We start from the raw sequence: 14,330 nt of genomic DNA on the forward strand, positions 1-14,330 counted from the left end.
AAAGAGCTACTTTATCTAAATTAAACATCAGGACAGACTAATAACAAATCGGGCATTCAAATGTTATCCTGCCAGGGCAACAGCTCTGACATTTGTCCTCCTACTTGTTGGCTAGCAATTAGGGATGAACAAAAAGCCAAGGAAGAAAATAAATTTCATGCTCGGATTCATCGGTCATTTTTCTTGGACTGCAGTTTATTTGTTCCATCTAGCAGTACAGGTCCCTAATTGCTGAGATACCCATTTTCTAAGATTTCAGACACCTTTCCAAAAATGGTGACTTTTTTTTTTAGCAAAGCTTTTCAGAGAAATTTTAAAACAAGCACAATATACGTAGGAGCATAGTAATGAGGTGCTAATGAGAAGTCTGGGACAAGAACACCCTAGAATGTGACATGTGGGATAATGAGGAAATAAACTTGTTATCCAAGTTTTACTGCTAACAAAGTTTTGTGTCTTATGTAAGTGTGATATACCTTTCTAGGCTTTCCAATTCTGGGCCTGCCAGGGGCTTTTTGCAGAAGTAGGTGATGAAGGAGGAAAGGTTGAAGCGTCAGGACAAAGGTTTAGTTAAGAATACAAAGGGAAATATTTGTACATTGATTATTCAGGGGGAAAATCCAAAAGGGACATACCTGAAGATGTCTTTGCTAGAGGAGTGAGAATTCTGTAGAGAAAAAGGCTTTGTTGTTGTTGTGTTGTTTAAGTGAATTTGTATACCAATATCCAGAGACGCACTATTTACAATAGCTAAAATATCAAAACAATGAAAGAGCTTATTGATGAATGAATGTACAAAATGGACTATTTCTATATAATTGAATATTAATCAGACTTAGAAGAGAAGACCTAACACATTCTACAAAGTGTATAAACCTTGAAGATATTATACTATGTGCTGGGCACTGGTATCTCATTCCTGTATTCCTAGCTACTCAGGAGGCTGAGATCTGAGGATCATGGTCCAAAGCCAGCCCGGACAGGAAAGTCTCTATGAGACCCTTATCTCCAATAAACTAGAAGTGGTGCTATGACTCAAGGGGTGGAGGGTTTATCCTTGAGTAAAAGAAGCTCAAGGTTAGTGCCAGGCTCTAAGTTCAAGCCAGGACCAGCAAAAAGAAAAAAAAAAAGATACTATACTATGTGAAGTATGCTAAATATGAATGGACAAATATTATGTGATGCTACTAATATCTCAGTACCTGGGTTAATCAAGTACATAGAGACAGAAAGTAAAAAGTATTAATCAGGAGCCAGAGAGAGGAAGGAATGAGGAATCAATTTAAGGGTTACTGTGAAAGATGCTGAGCGAATAGTAGAGGGACCATTGCACACAGATGACCAGAAAGCACTAGTGTGACACACACATGCATTTTTCTCTAGTTGTAGTGATTACTTACAGTAAGAAAAATAAATTTCTACTCATTTACTTATGGGTATAACTGTACAAACATTTCAGAGCCCGTTTATCTAAATGCACTTTAAAATATACATCTTGAAAAGAAGGATCAAAAGCAGAGAGATGTTGAGGTCATGTGTGTTAGGTTTTTAAAAAGAGGTAGCCAAGTAAGAACAGCACCACGCACATGGTATTCAGGTAAGGGGTAGGTTTATTCATCGTTCTGGCTGGCACCAGGCCATGTTGGCCCTCCATGAGGCTGGGAAAGGCCTGGGAAAGAGAGAGCTGGGAAAGAGAGAAAACTGGGAAAGAGAGAGAGAGAGCGTGCTGGGAAAGAGAGAGCTGGGAAAGAGCTGGGAAAGAGAGAGAGAAAGAGAGAACTGTGAAAGAACTGAGAAGGAAAGAGCTGAGAGAGAGCTAGAAAAGAGCAGAGAGAGGGCGTCTGGGCCTGAGCTAGGCCTTATCTAGGGTATGGGTGGAGAAAGGTGTGGCCACATCAAATTCAGATGTGACCTCAGCGGATGCAGATGTGACCTCTTCCAGGTGTCCCAGTTGCTTAGGTAATGCAGGTACGGGGTGGAGACTTTGCTGTGAGGAGGGTGGAGTCTGCTGGCCATCCAGGAGCGGACCTTACAATGTGAAGTTTGTGAAGATATTCAGAATTATCTAAAATAGGAGCCTGCACTGTAGCAATTGAATAAAGATATAAGTAGGTATAGACAGGCCAGAACTATCCTACATTGGACATGCTCTAGAAAACAAATGATAGGACAAAATATCACCCACATCTATCCAACTGATGAAATAAAATGGAAATACATATGAAAACTTTAGGTTAAGGCAATAACTAACCTATCAGGAAAAATGTAAGAAATGAAAATTCAATCAATAATTTATAAGGCAATACACAGTCATCATCTAGATGGTTGTCTACAACATAACGTTTATGTTGAAACAGCTTCATTTCTACCTAACCACAATGTTGTAAGGGCACAGCCATACTGGGTGAACAAGAAAGTGAGGTAAAAGATGAAAATGTACTTTGTGGAAAATGAACTAGATATCTTATGGGTGGGGACCAGAGGGAAAGAATGGGAGGGAGTAACATGGCTCAAAAAGGAGTGTATTCATTACTCATTGCCAGATTAATGTAACTGTAACCCCTCTGTATAGCAACTCTACAATAACAATAAAAATAATAATAACAAAGAAAATAAATTATGTTATTGGAAAAAAAGAAAACGAAAAATACAGTGCATATAATCAAATAACATCATATAAAAAGAACAGAAACATCATGGAATACAGATTGTAAAATGGATTTAAATATGCAAATGATCAGTCTTTGAATCTTCCTGTAACAAACAATAACAGATCTATTATCCAATTCTATATCTTATAAACAAACACTGTAAAGAGAATGATGTTGTAAACTGGATTGCTACAATCTATTTTCTTTTCTTTTTTTTTTTTAATTGATCATGGGGCTTGAACTCGGGGCCTGAGCTCTGTCCTTCAGCTCTTCAGCTCAAGGCTAGGGCTCTACCACCTGAGGCACAACATCACTTCTGGTTTTCTGGTGGCTAAATGGAGATAAGAGTTTCATGGCCTTTCCTGCTGGGGCTGGCTTTGAACCATGATCCTCAAATCTCAGCCTCCTGAGTAGCTAGGATTACAGGTGTGAGCCACTGGCACCTGGCTGCTACAATCTATTTTCTACATCCTTTTTTGAATATTTTTATTATCTTTAACTAGTTGTCCAAAAGAGATGCCGTTCACCAGAGCAGTTTATGAATACAATGCATCGTGATCTCTTGTTCACTGTCACCCCTTTCAACATTCTCACTCATCCCACCCACCACACCCCTTCACTTAACTTAATCTTAGGATAATTTATTTATTTATTTGCCATTTAACAACACAGTTTATGTGTATAATGTATCTTGATCTGTGTCATCCCTTCAACATCTTCACTCACATTCAACCCCTTCTGTTATATTTCTCAATTCTTTGATATATAAAATGAATCATTGCCTTCATTCTACTCCCTTCCTGCTTCATTCTTCTATGCCTCTTCCCTTGACCCCACCCTACCCTATTGTGAGTCCCCATTTCCTGGTACTTGTTTTGTTGGGCTTTGACTTATGTTTTCTAAAATGAATTACACTACACAAGGCACTTTTGCCTGTATTCTACTCATTTTCCCCAGTCATTCTTCTACTCTTCTCCTTTTGACCCCACCCTCCTAGGGAGTATTCATTTCCTACTACTCATTTTGTTAGGCTTTGATTTAATCTTTCTTAAGAATTATACTGTTTGTGTTCTCTATAGATTCAGATAATTCATTTATTACCACTTGGGTACCACACAGTGTGTTTACTTTTAGATTTATAGATACATGCTAGTTCCCCCTAATGGGTTAAACCATGCAACCTGTGCTTCTCTGGGTCTGGCTTACTTCTTGTAACATAATCCTCTCCAATTCTTTCCATTTCCTTACAAATGGTTCAATGTCATTCTTTTTAATGGATGAGGAGAATTCCATTGTGTATATACCATATTTTCTTGACAATTCATCCACTGAGGGAAAAGGTGGGTAGAAGAGGAGGGAAATGTTGAAAGAATAACACAGATCAAGGTGCATTATATACATAAATTGCTTTGTTAAATGGCAAAAATTCAATACATAACCTAAATGAGAGGGAAAGGATGGGGTGTGAGTGGTTTCTGAGAATGTTAAAAGGGATGACGTTGATCAAGAAGCATTGTATTCATAAGCTGCTCTTTTGAATGTCATCGCCTTTGTTCAACTATCTAAAGAAAATAAGAAAATAGTCTATTCAACTTCATTTAATTCATTTGTTACTCTTGCTTACCACTCAGTGTGTTTACTTGTAGATTTATAGGCACATTCTAGCTACCATAAATGAGGGAAACCACATAATCTATATTTCCCTTGGTATATAATTTTTCCAGGCCTTTCCATTTATACAATATCATTCTTTATGAGGAAAGAATTGTCTACATTTGCCACATTTTCTTGATCCATTCATCCACTGGTTGATTTCCTGTCTTGGCTATGGTAAACAATGCTGCAATGAACATGGTTGTTCTGGTACTTTTAGTGTGACCTTGTTTATGTTCTACTGGATAAATGCCCAGGAGTGGAATTGCTGGGTCATAGGGTAGCTCTATATTTAGTCTTTTGAGGAACATCCATACTGCTTTCCAGAGTAGCTGAACAAGTTTACATTCCCACCAACAGTGTAATAGAGTTTCCTTTTGGCCACATCCATGCCAGCATTTGTTATTGTTTTTTGTTTTGTTTTGATAATGGCCATTCTAACTGGGGTGAGGTAGAATCTCAATGTTGTTTTGACTTGCATTTCTTTTATGGCCAGAAATGCTGAACATTTCTTCATGTATCTGTTTTTGCTTTTCTTCTGAGAATTCTCTATAAGTCATGAACCCATTTATTAATTGTATGTTTTTTTAATGGTTTATTTGGGGGGGGGTTAACGTTTTGAACTCTAAGTGTATTTTTGATATGAGGCCCCTCTCTGGTGGATAGCTGGTAAAAGTCTTCTTCCATTCTGTGGACTTTCTGTTTAGCATGGTAATTATGTCCTTTGCCATGCAGAAACTTTTAAGTTTGATGCAATCCCATTTATCCAGTCTTTGATTTGTTGTCTTTCTGGATCTTCATTTAGAAAGTTTTGACCTGTGTCTGGGAGCCCTAGTGGGCATCTTTTGAAACAACACAACTAAGCAAATAGGAGTCTGTAATCAAGCCCAGGTACAACACTTAGGAATATTTAATGGTAAACTGACACAATGTAGTTATCAAAATAGGACAGAACTCAACATTGATAATCTCAATTTAGCTATTAATGAGTTATATGAATATCATATATGTTAATGCAAGACAAATGACTAAAATAGCTCAATAAAAAGAAATGTAATCACTCACCTATATATCAATACCTGAAAATATTTATTCCCTGACTTTACATAGATAGCATCTTATAATTTTTTTTTGGGAGGGTTGGTCATGGTGCTTGAACTCTGGGCTTGGGCACTGTCCCTGGGCTCTTCAGCTCAAGGTGAACAACGCTCTACCGCTTGAACCACTGTGCCACTTCCAGTCTTATAAATTTTTATTGTCATCTTTCTCAACTCCCTTTTAAAAAATTATTTACCCTGAACCACTTTTCGAGGAATAAAATTTGACCTTAGATATTATTAGATGTACCTGGGACTCCAGGTACATCCTTAGTACTGTCTTCTTAGTACTGGTAAAAAGCCTTCTTCTCGTGGTAACACTTACAGATTTGTTTTCTTTCCTAAAATAAAGTAGGTCTTAAATGATGTAATAGATCATATCAGTGTCTTAATTTATAGTAATGCTCCATGCTCGTCTCCCACATCCTCCTTTCTTTTGTTATTTCTGAGTTGTCTCTCTTAGAAGATGTGTTTTTATTGTTTATTTTTTATTTTGCTTTTTTCCTAGTGAGCTAGACAGATGAACTTGGCTTCCTCAGCCAATTTTTGTTCCCCCTTGTTTGGGAAGCAGCTTCCTCAAGAAGCAAACTTCCTCCTCAAACTGTTCATCCTGTCGGGAATGTGTGGTAGCACTTTCTTCCTCCCCCCCTCACCCCCTACCGGAGCCTAAGTGTTAACCAGTGCTACCTGTGCATCATCAGGTATTTGATAACTCATAATATGAGATGCTGTGGTCCCATGGACCAAAATCATGGTCCCCAATGTCAGTTGGAGGAGTAATACAGTTTCTAGATGATACGCTTTTTTCTGTTGTCTCAATTGATTCAGAAACCAGTCAGGAGAAAGGTGTGTTACAATTCAATCTTTTTTGTCAGTCATGGGGCTTGAACTCTGGGCCTGGGCACTGTCCCTCAGCTCTTTAGCTCAAGGCTAGCACTCTACCACTTGAGCCACAGTGCCACTTCCAGTTTTCTGTTCGCTTATTGGAGATAAGAGTCTCAACCATGATCCTCAGATCTCAACCTCCTGAGTAGCTAGGATTACAGGCTTGAGCCACTGATGGCGGGTTTAAATTCAAATTTTTAATGCTTCTTAATTGTAGATCCAATTTTGTTTCTTTCAGTTTTCTTCAGCAGGAGAGAGGACTCAAGAAGATCTTTTTTTTTTTTTTTTTTAATCACTAAGTAGACAAAGTTTTGGATTTGTTACGGGAGAGTTAGCAACACTATCTGCCTGGGTCTTTGTATCCAACAAGAGAATAAAGACAGACTAGAGAGGAAACATAGCAAAAATGATATTTATTAGTCAGGGCTGACTGTTATTTGCCAATAGAAAGAAATGGTATAAAGGAGGAAAAAGAGGTTTATTATATGGCATGGGCATACAATGGGAAGACAAACTTCTGTTCATCTTCAGTCTTCTTTGGGGTACTGACATGAGCATATGATTTAAGTAAAGGAAGAATTTGGGACTGAAGAAGGCAAAGGTAAACAGACTTAAAGTGTCTCCATTACAGACGTGGCCTGATTGGTCATTATCTCAGTTCTGGCTCTCCTGGGTTCCACAAAAGTGGTTGCTGCCATTGAGTGACAGGAGAAGATTCCTCCTGCTCCAGGTGCAACCTCATTATTACAGGTAATTGTCATTTTTTTCATTTATTTATTTATTTATTTATATTGTGAAAATACCGTACAGAGGAGTTACAATTACATGAGCAAGATAATGAGTACATTTCTTTTTTTTTTTTTTTTTTTTTGGTCCGCTCGTGGGGCCTGAACTCTGGTCCTGGGCACTGTCCCTCAGCTCTTCAGCTCAAGGCTAGCACTCTACCACTTGAGCCACAGCACCACTTCCGGCTTTTTTCTTTTTGCTTATGTGGTGCTGAGGAATCGAACCCAGGGCCTCAGGTTTGCAAAGCAAGCGCTCTACCACTGAGCCACCTTCCCAGCCCCACGAGTACATTTCATATCAAGCATTTTTGCCTTCTCCTTTGTTTCCCCTTCCCATTACCCCCCTTCCTCCCCCCCCACCAAAGTTGTAAAGTTCATTTTTCTACATAACAACTTGTACATCTCATTGTTGCAATGGGTCCACCTGTATTCCTATTTAAACGATTTGTTTTTTTCCCTTCCCCTCCACAAATTATACCAACATCAAATACAGTGAAAGCAGGGATTATACCATGGGGGAGGGATACAAAGCAACAAAGAAATCATCTTATAAATATGTTAGAAACAATTGCATGAAAGGAAAAAAACACATTTGAATACTTATCTTGTGGTTCATTTCACCTAACATCAACTTATCTGACCTTTTCTTCTTGACTCAGACATACACTGGTTATTGCAAATAAGGGAAACCATGGGAACCTGTGTTTCTTTGGGCCACAAGCAGACCAAAGACTCTACCAAGAGACTGGTTACAGACACAAGGGAGATACAGGATCTTCCCCCCAAAAATCAAAGAACTTTTTTCTGTACCTTTTAAAATTTCTTTTAATTTTTTTAATTATTAATTTAAAAAATTGTTTTCTTTTATTCTTTTTTTTCCTTCCTTGTATAATTTTTATTTTAGGTGTATATGTGTGTGTGCTTTTCTTTTATCTCTAATGACCTTTAGATCCTTTTTTTTCTTTCTTTCTCATTCTTTTCACTTTTTCTTCTCTTTCTTTTTTGTGTGACTTAATTGCTGTTCTGCTCATCCTCAGATATACCCATCTTCGATTATTAGACCTTATCCCCCATTGTGTACACACCTAATCCAGAAATTTGTTACTCAATTCAAAACCTCTTAGACTAGTAATTGTCATTTTTTTGGAGGTGGTCTGTCCTTCCAGGCTCTGCTGTTTCTCAGGAGTAGTCTCCATCCCTTGTCATGAAGATGTTGTTTATCTGTCTTTCTTGATACTCAAGTGGCTTGCAAAGTGACTATAGACAGAATATTTTAGACAAAAGCAGATGCAAATTGGAAGTAAGTATGCCCAGCTTGTCTCCTGCTGTTAGATTGTGGGCCCAAGCAAGGAATTAGTGACACCTTTTAGTAAAAACCTTTAAGAACCAGTTACAAATAATCTTACAATATATTGGAAATCAGTGGTATCTAAAGTGAGGATTACAGCTTTAGCCTTTGGGATTTGAACATTTACTGAGCTTGCCCATGAGAAACTTCTATTCCTAGGTTCAGGTTACAGAGCTAAGATTACCTACCACTCATGATTTCATTATAAAACAATATTTTCTCTCTCAGATGTCTGCTAGTCTCTTCTCTTTTGGTCACTATTCTGCTACCTAACCATTTTTTTCCCTTTAAGGATATGAATGAAACCTTGAAGAATTTTCCATTTGGAGTTATCTTTGCTAATCCCTATTGCTCCTGGTAGCTGCTACCTACAGGAACCAAAAGTTAAAAAAGAATAGGATTTCACCTGTGGAACCAAATTTATTCAGGTCATAGAGGTAATAGAATATGATACATGGACATCCATTCTTGTTTTTTGTTTTGGGTTTTTTTCCTTTTGGTCAGTTGTGGGGCTTGAACTCTGGGCCTGGACATTGTCCCTCAACTCTTCAGTTCAAGGTGAGCTCTGTACCACTTGATCCACAGCGTCACTTCTGGTTTTCTGGTGGTTTATTGGAGATAAGAGTCTCATAGACTTTTCTGCCCCTTCTTGCTTTGAGCCATGATCCTCAGATCTCAACCTTCTGAGTAGCCCTAGCTACTCAGGCATGAGCCACTGGAGCTTTGCTGGACATCCATTCTTAAAGAAACTAATATACAATATCTATTAAACAATCACTGGGCCAGGTGCCGGTGACTCACACCTGTAATCTTAGCTACTCAGGAGGCTGAGACAGCCCTAACAGGAAAGTCTGTGAAACTCTTATCTCCAGTAAACCACCAGAAAACTGGAAGTATCGTGGTGGCTCAAGTAGTAGAGCACTAGCCTTGAGTTGAAGAGTTGAAGAAGAGCCTCCAGGCCCAGAGTTCAAGCCCCCTGACCGACCAAAAAAAAAAAAAAAGAGAGCGAGAAAAAAAAAGACTATAAGGAGAATTAATGTATCATTTGAGTATATAGGTTCCAAATATGTCTTCTATCATTACTAGGAATCCATTTTACCTTAAAAAAATCTCTGTCAAATATTTTAACAATTAAATATCTACTGGTTATCAATTTTTCATTATAATCCATTTGCAAAATTACCACCTTAATTTATTTATTTTTTTACAAGAAAATGCATTTCAGTTACAAAAACTAAAAGGTTAATCTTTTCTCTGAGGAAATGAGTCCAGGAACTTGACTGGAAAGGCCAAAGAGAGTCACAAAGGAAGACTGCCAACCACTCTGTGCATATTTATGGACTTGTTGTTCTTGCCATAAGTACTCTCCTGACAGCCAGTGCTAAATCTAATCAATCATCCCTTAAATACATCATAGTGTAGATTCACCTCACTCCTTCATTAGCATTCATTAGCAATTAATCAACACAGCGGGAGTCTCTAGAAAGTTCAACAATCCATAAGGTACATTTACATTAAAGATGAGCAAACATGAGGAGAGATTAAAAAAAATAAAGGAGATGAGCAATGTCAACTCTGTGAGAGAAAAGTTCGATTTGATGTTCAAAAAAACAAAAATCAATAGAATTTGGTTATTCAGCCTAAGACTTAAACTCTTGATTAACAAGCAGCAGCCTGCGTAACTCTATTACAGTTGTCACGGACAGATTTATGCTCCCATCAGCCTGCTGAGTACATTTGTTCCACTTCAAGTAAGCCTTATGTATTGTCATTATATCTTCAAAAGGAATGAAAAGACGTTGCATCCAATTTTTTGCAATTGTGGGCAATAGCTTAATTCAGTCCTTAACTGTGTTCTTGCAGGGAGTTGAGGGTTATAATGGAAGCCTATTTCCCTGCAGGATAAAAAGGAGTCCTGCTGTGGAGGATAATACCCTGAACCCATAGCTGAGAGCTGTATTGTGACCACTGAAGTGTCTCTCTTCAAAATGAGAGAATAAGGAGGGGGTGTCCTCAGATGGTCAAAGCATCAGCATAGCATCATGGAGCTCTTTGGGGCTCTACCTCAGTGAATTCCTCTGAGCTCTGAGTCAACTGACGTCAGTTTTACTGTCAGGACCAGACAATTCCAGAAGTATTTTCTTGAGGGTGAAAAAAAAAAATAAATGCAAAGTAAGGCATTATTCCACAGTATTATCTTTGTGTATTCCAAAATATCACCCAATTTAAAAATAATTCCAACTCATTGTGCTCATAGTAGCTGGATGATTTCTAAGCTATGAAGTATTACTAGATATATGTATGTATGTGTCTAAAGGGACCATCAAACCAGCAAGTGCTATAGCTAGCCTTTTGCAATTGCAACAAGGTTATAAACAACGCTAGCTTGGTCCACACATGTTCAAGTCTATGACTCAGACCAGGTATTGAAGCCATTATTTCCCAAACAAATACCTCAAAGCTCAGTATAATCCAAACACCCAGCATCTGTAAACTTATCTCAGCAAGCAAGAACACCAAATTGCTACCAACAAGATTGCTTTATTTTTGGAGCAGTAAATGGTGCTGAAAGATTTTGGTCTCATATTGCAGTGCGGGGAAAACAGACCTCGATTTCTTTTTCCCTTTATAGAAAAATCTACAAATGTCACAGTTTGTTGGATTGGTCCAGTCTGGTTCTCCATGGTTATAATTCAAAACGTAAGAGTGAAGTAGCTGGCAACCCAGCATGGCTGATCATTTGAGTTTCACAAGAGACTTCTGACCTCTTCTGAACCACTGCCACTTCAATTCATGTTGAGTTGTTCTGGATGTTTTCTCAGAAGTGGACTATATTCTGGATTTATTTTGAAGGAAAGTAGTAGTTTGGAAATTTTATCTCAATCATTTCTCTTTATTTTCTTTTTCCCTGAATACCTTTGAAAAGGATTCAAATGCTTTTTGAAAAGGGTTCATTTCAGAATTCAGGCTCATTTTTAGTGAATGTTTCAGAAACTGGTAGAGTTATACCTAGAAATATTTTGTCTTATCTTGCTTGTCTATTTTATGTCAGCAGTCCATTGCACTGCAGAAAAACAATACAATGTAGATAAGAAACTGAATTAGCTGATAAAAGCATTAAATTAGAGACATGTTAAGGTATCACTCAGGCTACTGAAGATTCTGTAATGCTCCACTTAAGTCCAGCAGTAACTGGGATCCTTCTCAATAGAGCCTCCGACTGCGGCCATCGACAGTGACTGACAGGTTCACATCAAGAGGCATCAAACCCTCATACATTTTTAAATACCCCAAATGATCTTAATGGAGAATTTAAAACAATTTGGGAATTCGATAGTAGGAAAATGCATTCAAATGCAAGATCAGACAAACATATTAGCCAATACTCAAAGTATTAATGGACCTTAGAACTAAATCTGTCCAGTTGAAGATAATTCATATGGCCTTCCGGACACTGGGGATGGTCTTCAGGGTGGGGGGCAGGGAAGGCACACACAGGAAATGGGAATAGAAGGTGAACAAGATGGGAAGAGGGATGGAGGTCAGCAGCTCTGGAAAATCCTCAGACAGAGAAGTGATTGCTTTTCTGTCTTCTGTCTTCAGACAGACAGAATCATGCATTGCACCAACTTTGCAGATGCCCAAATGCTTTCTCAGTCTCATAGAGTCAAGAATTGGAAACTTGCTTTATTTTCTTTTTTAAAAAAGCATATTGCCACTAAATTTAGTTATATAACAACGATCTGTCAAATTAGTCCAGAGATAAAAATTCCTAAATTATAGTAGAGCGATAGCCCCCATTTTCATTTCTAATGGGACTTAAGAAGCAAAGCCTACATCAGTATGATTTTTGACACATTACTTACGGTCTTTGATTAAATTTTCCATACATATGTGTATATATGCACACATATATATTATAAATATCATATATGTGAAAATAGTACTGCCCTCTCTCCCCCATGTTGCTATAAAGGCTATGCCATTCCACTTTCAGAAAAATCTTAAAAGAAAGCCTGATACAGTACATAGAACTTACTGTGTATTTCTGATGCTGTTGCTATCATCTCAAACCTTGGAAGAAGCCAGACCCAGAGAAACACAAGTTGCATGGTTTTTCTCATTAGTGGGAGCTAGAATGTACCTATAAATCTAGAATTAAGCACACTGGATAGTTATAAATAAATAAACTGAAGTATCATAGACTCTATGGTGAATTCCAATAGTATAATTCTCTAGGAAGACTAAATCAAAGAATAACAAAATGAATGCTAGGAAATGGGTACTTGCAAGGGGAGGGGGAATCAAGAGGAGAGAGGTGGAAGAATCAATGGGAGAAATGAGTAGAATGCAGGCAAGAACACATTGTGTATGCCACACAACTGAGAAAAACAAGGGAAGGGATGGGTGGAAGAGACATGAAGCCATTGAAGGGGTGACGTACTTGAAGATGCATTGTATGCAGACATTGCTTTGTTAAATGGCAAAAACTTTCGATACCTAACCTAAAAATTAAGAAAAGTGAGGGAAGGGGTGGGGTGGGAGGGGCCAGGGCGAATGCCGAAAGGGGTGACATTGATCAAGAAGCAATGAGATGTGCAAGACGTTATGTCAAAAAAAACAACCTTTACAATTTAGGAGGGGCTGGGAGAGGCTGTAGCTGAGGAGAGGGGAGGGAAGGGATGGTAGGGGAGAAACAAAGGAGGAGGCAACAATGCTGGATAAGAAATGTACTCATTACCTTGATCATGTAACTGTAACTCCTCTGTAAAGTATTTTCACAATAAAAAACATAATAAAAAAGAGGCACTGTATTCATAAATTGTTGAATGGTAATTTTGTAAAACTACCTAAAGAAAATTAAAAATATATATCTTTAAAAGATTTTATGTTGAAAAGTTGATTAGAACACATTGCACAGTCTTAAAATCTTTAGATAGAATTTACTTTTATCTGTTCACATTGTTGATACTCATTCCTGAGTGTAGACAGGGAAACAGTTCCTTATTGTCCCAACTTCTGCTTCCCAATGAGGCACAGGCAAAGAACTTAGGAAGTCTGAAAGGGAGAACATTACTTTCATCCTCATGGGAATTTCATGCCCATGAAAACTATTAACAGGTTTGTTAATAGTTTGCATGAAAGCAAGTAGCCCAGCTGTGTGTGGAGAGCCAGGACAGGTCCCCCTCTTCTGGCTTCTGTGACTGGGGCTAGTTATACAACTTACTTCAGGATTAGTTTCTTTATTCCCAAAAGACAGTTCTGTCTGAGATCTGAGGACCACAATTTGGAGATAGCCAAGGTAGAACAATCTGTGAGACTCTTATCTTCCATTAACCAGCAAAAATGCAGAAGTGGATATATGGCTGGATGCATAGAGTTCCAGCATTGAGGAAAGCAAAAACCAAAACAAAAATGAAACGGAAAGCCCCAAAGCCTGTGATCAAGTCCTAGGATTGACACACATATACACTAAAACTTCTGTGAGAATTAAATCTTGTTATGCATATTAATGTCACAGTTCCATACCTATGGCTTATTAAGTGTAGATTATTAATTCATTGCAATGCATATGGCAGACAAAGAGCCCAAAGATAACATTCAAGAATAAAATTGAGATCCTTGCATCAGTGGCTCACGCATATAATCTTCAGGAGGCTGAGATTTGAGGATCATGGTTTGAAGCCAGCCAAAGGCAGGAAAGTCTTTGAGATTCTTATCTCTAATAAACTACTTAGAAAAAGCAGGAAGTGGTGCTGTGGCTCAAATGGTAGAGTGATAGCTTTGAGCACAGAGAGGCTTAAGGACAGCGCCCAGTTCAAGTCCCAGAACTATCCCCCCCCAACAAAAAAGATAAGAATAAAATTGATGAAAACCCCTAACAAACTGATTAATTCAGTTGCGAGTTATA

This window comes from Dipodomys merriami, unplaced genomic scaffold, assembly GCF_024711535.1.
Source record: "Dipodomys merriami isolate MVZ:Mamm:240054 unplaced genomic scaffold, mDipMer1.0.p SCAF_4, whole genome shotgun sequence".
Classification (NCBI taxonomy): Eukaryota; Metazoa; Chordata; class Mammalia; order Rodentia; family Heteromyidae; genus Dipodomys; species Dipodomys merriami.